Genomic DNA, 7,469 nt, shown 5'->3' with positions numbered 1-7,469 from the left:
AATGAGAGAGTGCCAAAAGCCTTGCAAAATCAGGGTATATTACATCCATTAGTCTCCCCCATCCACAGAGATGTCACCTGTGGATAGAAGGAAATCAGGTTGGTCAAGCACAGCTTGGTTTTGGTGAATCCATGTTGGCTGTCCTGATCACCTTGTTCTCTGCTACGTGCTTCACAGTGGATTCTTTGAGGACCTGCTTTGTGACCTTTCCAGGTATAGAGGTCAGTCCCACCAATCTGTATATCCCTGGCTCCTCCTCCTTCCCCTTCTTAAAAATATGCACTATATTTGCCCTTTTCCAGTCATCCAGGACCTCACCCAAACTCCATGATAGTTCTCAAAGAGTTCTCAAATGGCTCCAAAATTACCTCAGCCAATCCCTTTAGTGCCCAGGGTGCATCCCATCTAGTCCTGCCATTCTGAAAGCATCTAGCTTCTCTATCTAAACCCTAATCTGTTCTGGCATTACTGTAGGCTGCTTGTCTCCTTCCCTATCTTTGTTACCAAACTGCACCTGTCATCTGGTAGCTGCCCCTATTTATTCAACAAAGATAGCTAGTGGGTGAACGTGTATTTGTAATCAAATGATAATTCTAGTAATGTCATTGCTCAGTTCTAGCTATGTAGCAATCTGTTATTCTGGGAAGGTAGTAAGTCAAAGCTTGCTGTCAGATTCCTTGAGTAAAAAGTTAAAATAACTTCCCGGACGTGTTCTCCTGGTATCACGCTTCTGAAATTGACACAAGAATTGGACAACTTTCAGTGATTTAACTTCGGTAAGACATCCTGTGAATTTAATATCCATGCTGTAGATATATGAAATGTATATTGCCTGAAACTACAGTCTCAGTCTTCTAACTCTGCTGTACCTTAAGTATGTTAAAGACCTCAGATAAAGCAAATCACCTGTTGCTTCATCAAATCTTTAATTTACCATTTTGGGTAGCTTTGGTCAAACTGCTCATCCTACTTTCCCCTTTCTCGCATCATCATTCCATTTTCAAGAACTTCTGCCATTCCTGGTTCTGGCTACAAAATGAAATGGAAGTGCTACAATACTTGGAGGAGAAATTTCCTTGTTGCCAATCATCTGAGCCATCCAGCCCCCTGTAACCTTTTTTTTTTTTTTTTACTTCAAGCCTTCTTTAAGTCATAGGCAGATATAAATAAAGACTACAGTAGCTCTTTAATGCCAACTTAGAAGGTATTTTCTGATTGATGCCATTGCTACAACATAAAAAAGTCTTCCACAAGTACTCATGAATCATTTAAGGTAGCAAAGTGGGGAGTGTCTGCCAAGAAGCCAAAATCCAAAATTGATTTTTCAGGTTTTTAAGCAAAGTTAAATCCATTTTTTCCATTACTCCTATGGGAGTTTGGGTCACTTACTACAGACCTTGTGTTCATTGAAATGTAATAAAAGTATCCACTTTAAGTATTCACAGTACTTTTCAAGCTATTATAGTTTGACACTAAATGGTAAGTGGCTTTTGACCATATCTTCAATCAGAATATGGTGAATCTTGGGTATTGGAAGGAAAAAGAATCCAATGCAATCTTTAAAAAGCTGCTACTTCAACTTCAAGTTAAAACAAACTCAAGTGTTTTGAAATAGCTTTATGTGATTAGAAATTATTGTTTGCGAATAATTCAATTGTATGACCGTGTTTTAGCAACTAGACTGAACAAGTCCTATAGCTCTCATAAAAACCCCTGCCAGAGTTTCAACTGCATCCGTAACAGCAAATAAACCTTTTTTATTAAAGTTTGTTAAAACTGAAAAACTAATAGGAACTAATATTTAAGTGACCAGTATTTGTACAGTTCCTCAGCCACTTGTGGACTTTAAATTGCTAAGACAATCACTGAAATTTCTGTCAAAGGTTTACAAGCTCCATTGTAGAATAACAATGCATAAAACATTTTTGCTTACCCACATATGTAAATATCATAGAACCTGGGTTCCAAACATACAACCTGAAGGCCAGATTCAGGATGCAGAACCATTTTATGCAACCCACCAGTAGTCTGGCAAGCTATCAGAAGCTGGGGGGCATGGACTGCCACAAGGTCCCTGGACCCTGATGGACATGGCCATCTGTGGCAGCCCTTCAGAATCACACTGATAACCAAACACTCTGCCATCTGGCCCCAGACCCACTGCAGTTGCTGCTGGCTGCATGGATCCAACCCAGGAGGAGTCCCTGAGGTCTTAATCTGGCCCAGGATAATTTTGGTATCCCTGTGATAGAAAGCAGGAATTCATATGGCTTTACATATTTAAAAAAAAAAACTTTAAGAAGAGAAGCACTGTCAGATTAAACATGGTGCTATTACGACATTCACACTTGTTTTCAACAGGAAAGGGAATACAGTAGAATGCTAAACCACCACAACATTTGGGATGGCCCCTGTGCTCTTATGGAAACATTTGTTGTCAGCCTGAACAAGGTTTGCCCAAAAGCTTGCAAAGAAACAAGCTTGCAAAACAAGCTTTGCCCGAAAGCTTGCCAAGAACTTTTTCCCAACTACTCAGTTGGTCTAATAAAACATAGCACATCTACCCAAAGAACCTTGCCTGCAAAGATTTTTTTTTTCAATTTCTTAGTTGGTCTAATAAAAAGTATCATCTCTGAACCATGATTTCTAGAGTTTTGCATTTCTTTTTTCTGAGACCAACATGGGTACCTAATAGATCCCTTAACCATGGAAGGTGCCATACTTCAGCCAATTTTGGAAATCTAAAACTTCATTGCTGAACAAGAAGGAAAGATTTTTTGAGCCTCCACATTTCTGACATCCAATACCTCCAGGGATGAGAAGAGTCTTATCTGCACATCAAGGAGCAACTCACATAAAGGACTCTCAGGGACCCCAGGGAACAGACTTCCAGCCTCAAAATTCCCCTATGCAAAATGAAGTTTATTTTCTACTTAAGAGGATTTTTACAATCTTGGATTTGTCCTCAGCCTGAAGAAGGGCACATGTGCCCAAAAGCTTGCAAAGGAAGATTTTGTTTGTTTGTTTGTTTGTTTTTTGGGGGGGTTGCAATTTTTTAGTTGGTCTAATAAAACATATCATATCTGAATCAAGAGTTCTAGATTTTTGCATTTCTGTTATGGAAAAGTGTATTGATAACCTACCGAAACATGACTAAAAACACAGTATAACAAAAAGACATTCTAAAAGTACTTTTGTTAACAGGGTTACTGTACAATTGTAAAACATTATTATTTCAATCCAGTGTTGATGAGTATGGAGATGCAGATATCAAAGATTCCGTTTTTTATTATTAGTAATTCATGCTGTGTGATAATGTGTGGCATCATGCTGCCGACTGGACATACAGTTGATTGCACTGTGACTGTGTTCTTACCAGGGGTCAGTTAACAAGAGTGGTATTTGACAAATTAGTAGGTCAAGGTAAACCGTAAGTTTCCCTACAGTGTTTACCTTGACTTAGGAAAACTACAAAAGGAAAATTCATGAAGATGTGTCTTTACTCTATAAGATACAAACTGTACCACATCAAGAGAAGGTGAGGGAACAAAAGGGTGCATCAGAAAGTGGCATCTTCTCCTCTACTCATCCCTCATTCTGAGAGAAAAACAATTTTGTTTTTCCCTCTCCATGTAGCCACACATTTCTCCAGACACCTGGCTAACTCTCTCTGCCCACTTCCCCCACTCATTTGCAGCAGGAGGCAGATAAATAGCTTCAGTTTTCCCAAAATCTAGGTAAAGCATTAATCTGAGCAGAGGAGGAAACTTAACTCCCACCCTCCTACCTCCCTGGTTAACAGTCTAGTGGTAACTTTACTATCAGCAAATGTTAGCATACTTTTCACTGTTCATTTGGTAGGCTTGTATTTCACACTTCTCACAGCATGGAAAAATCATAAAATCGCATAAAAGTAGGGCTGGAAGGGATGTCTGGAGGTCATCTACTCCATCCCCAGCTGAGGCAGGATCATCCCTATCACAACCATCCCAAACAAATCCTTCTCTAACCTACTACTAAAACTACACCAGTAACCCTGTCACACATCCACAAAGCACAGCACCCCAACCTGCCACAGGAAAAGGAGTGGGACACCTATGGCCAATGTCCCATTGCTGCAAGAGTTGTTAAAAGTCTCTTGAGAGATCAAAGGAAGGTCACACCCCCACTACAGAGGAAGGTGAAAACCCCCATAGTCCATACCAATCTGATCATGGGGCAAAACTCCTTCCTAACCACAAACGTGGAGATCAGTCTGACCCCAAATGGCGGGCAAGACCCTCTAGCCAGGAACCTACAGGTATTAGTCCCAGCAGAAGTGTCCGCACACCCCAGTCAAAATCCCAAGCTCTGGCTGCAACCAACACGCAATGCCTCTGAGAAAAGCAAAATGAATGTCTAATACATGTAGTAACAGAAGGGGGGGGACTCTTTTCTGGCCCCATGTGACAACCAGCAAAGCCACGAAGCATGGGCAATACCCATAGTAGGACACGGGCAAAACTGTTCCTTGATCATCCTCTGACCAATGCTTATCCCACCTCACCTTAAACACCTCAAATGATGGAGATTCCACAACTCCCCTAAGCAGTCTACTCCACTGCCTCACTGTTGTAACGGTCATGAATTTTTTCTGGTTATCCAATCTAAGCCTACTTTGCTGAAGCTACAGGCCATTAGTCTGCATCCTGCTCTCTGCACCAATAGAGAAGAGGTATTCTCCCTAATCTCCATAGCAACCCTTCAGATATTTGAAGACTGGCATCACGTCCTGTCTTATGGACGTAGCTGGTTTAGGTTGTGCAAGTACACAGTGCAGGTCCCTTGTTTTCTTCTGCAACCAGGCTGCACTGCATAAGTTGTAAAATAATGCGGAAAATAATTGCATGTAAACCTAACTCTTTATTTATGTGGAATTTGCATTAATCTTATACAAGATATTGCTCTCCAAGAACAGCATTGTAATTTTTTCGCTTTCAGTTTGAAGCGCTGCAATGCTTTCTTCTTGCTATTAAAAAACTGAAGCCGAGGGAAAATTCTGGCCAGTAATAAATTATGAAAAAGGATGGTTTGGGGGTGACCCAAGCTTCCTGAATCACAGTCAAATTCATTTAATAGTTAAGGGTGGAAATAAAGGTGGGCAGGAAGAGGTTCTGAGACAGTATTTTTATTTCAAAATTGATCTAAATCAGGGAAGTCCAACTGGAAGCCCCCAGGGTTAAATTGCAGCCCTCAGGCTCCTGACCAGCTGCCACTTCCCTCATCGCTCTGGCTTCAACAACAACTAGACTTCTCCAGGCTCCCCATCCCTGCTCCAGCTACTGCTTCCTGACCCTATCCCAGGGAGTTGGGATAGAGGAACAGTGTAGGGAACTGAGGGTAAGCCTGGAGCATACAGTGCAGCAGACAGTCGGACGGGTGATGGGTACTAGGCCCATGGTGCCACAAGAGGTAGAGGTGGGTTATAAGTGCATTGTGCAGCAAGGAGGTGCACTGCATGGGTGTGCAGGGTACCAGTTGTGGGAGAATCACAGGCATATGGTGGGGTGTATGGCCTCTAGTCACTTAGAAGGTGGACAGCCCTGATCTAAATTTTTTAACGGATTTTAAAAGAGTCAGGAACAATGTTTAATTTTAAGTTGAATAACATGCTTCAATTTGACCCCACTGCATTTTTTCCAACCTTTTTGTTCTGGCCACAGCACTGAAAAATCCATTATTTGTACAGCCCTAATACCAGCAGTATGTCAGGACCGCAGTTCAACAATTCATCCCTACCTGACACAATGCTTAAACGCGCATTATAAGTTAAGCTGGTCTTAAACCAGTCCCATTGATTTTAATGATACATAAGCAGGTGTTAAACGTTCTCTGCTGAAAAGGAACAGGTTAAATCACATGCTTAAACACAAACTGATACCTATTAAAACTTTTGCAAGTCTAGTAACATCCTTAGAGAGTGTGATTATTTTTACAATACTTACATGCTGGCAAAAGCCCTAGGGTAGATGCAGCTATGGTGGGAGGAAAAAAAAAAGGTTTTGTTGATGTAGCTTATTTTATTCAAGGAGCAAGAACAGGTTATACAAGCCAAAGCCATTTTAAACTGATTCTTCAATTTCCCAGTAAGCAACTTGTTACATGTTACAGTGTTAGCAGCACAAATGTTGATCAAGGGTAGCACTAGCTCCAGCTTGGAGCAGTCACATGTCCAGGTCAGCAGGGACCTGGAGGACTGCAAGGTAAGAATCCCACCCCCAACTCCCATTCTGGGCTTCCAGAGGGTGGGATTCCAGGGGGGGTAGTTGGCCCAATCCAAGCCAACTACCCCCCCTGGGAGGGAGGCAGGCAGAGTGCAACACCTCAGTGTAACATGAACTGGGTAACACAGATCAGAGATAATCCTACCCTGGAGTGGGGTAACTTCAAGTGTTCTGAGTGCTTAAACCTAGCTTCAGGTGTTAATGTGCAGACAAGCCAGAGTTTGAGAGCTCCAGAATCCACCCAAAATTACTATGCAACAAGATCCTAAGACTCCATCAGTACAACTATACCTGCAAATAATTCCTAGTGCACACTAAGTCTACACAACCTCATTCTCCAATTTGAATTAATGCCCTGCATGACATGGACACAGCTATAAAAGAAACTAGTCTTTTATTTTTCAATCCGTGTGTCAAATGTTTCTCTTAAAGTTATATACCTGCCCATTTTTCTAAAATTTCAACTGCTTCTGGGTCTATATATAAGAAAATACATGAATTTAGTTAACCAGTGTTACCTAAAAATAACTAGGACAATCTAACATTGTCACTCAAACATTTAAAAAATAGTAATAACGCCTACACACAACCCCAGAGGCAGAAGTCTGAGAGTCCTGAAGGCTTTATATTATACCTAGGAGGTCAGCCCTAGAACTGGTAAGCTCAATTCATTTTTAACAACATATGAACTAGTGCTGCCCCTTTTTCTGTCCACAAATTATGAACAGAATTTCATTTTCCCATATCTTTTCATTATAGGAACAATGCAGGTCAGTAAATGTCCGCCTATTACTTAAACATGAGGTGCATTAGATGCATTTTGCTACTTTATTTCATTTCTTTCTATTTATTTTAATTGGGATTCTCCGAATGTCTAGGTGCTTTTAATATATATACAGGCATACCTCGTTTTATTGCGCTTCGCTTTATTGCACTTCGCAGATATTGCGTTTTTTACAAATTGAGGCAAGACCCTCCACCAGCAAAAAGATTACGACTCGCTGAAGGCTCAGATGATGGTTAGCATTTTTTAGCAATAAAGTATTTTTTAATTAAGGTATGTACATTTTTTTTTAGACATAATGCTATTGCACACTTAATAGACTACAGTATAGTGTAAACATAATTTTTATATGCACTGGGAAACCAAAAAATTCGTGTGACTCGCTTTATTGCGATATTCGCTTTATTGCGGTGGTCTGGAAC

The sequence above is a fragment of the Gavialis gangeticus genome, unplaced genomic scaffold, assembly GCF_001723915.1.
Source record: "Gavialis gangeticus isolate Ggan-Ray unplaced genomic scaffold, GavGan_comp1, whole genome shotgun sequence".
NCBI lineage: Eukaryota > Metazoa > Chordata > Crocodylia > Gavialidae > Gavialis > Gavialis gangeticus.
Note: the sequence above shows the minus strand (reverse complement) of the source record.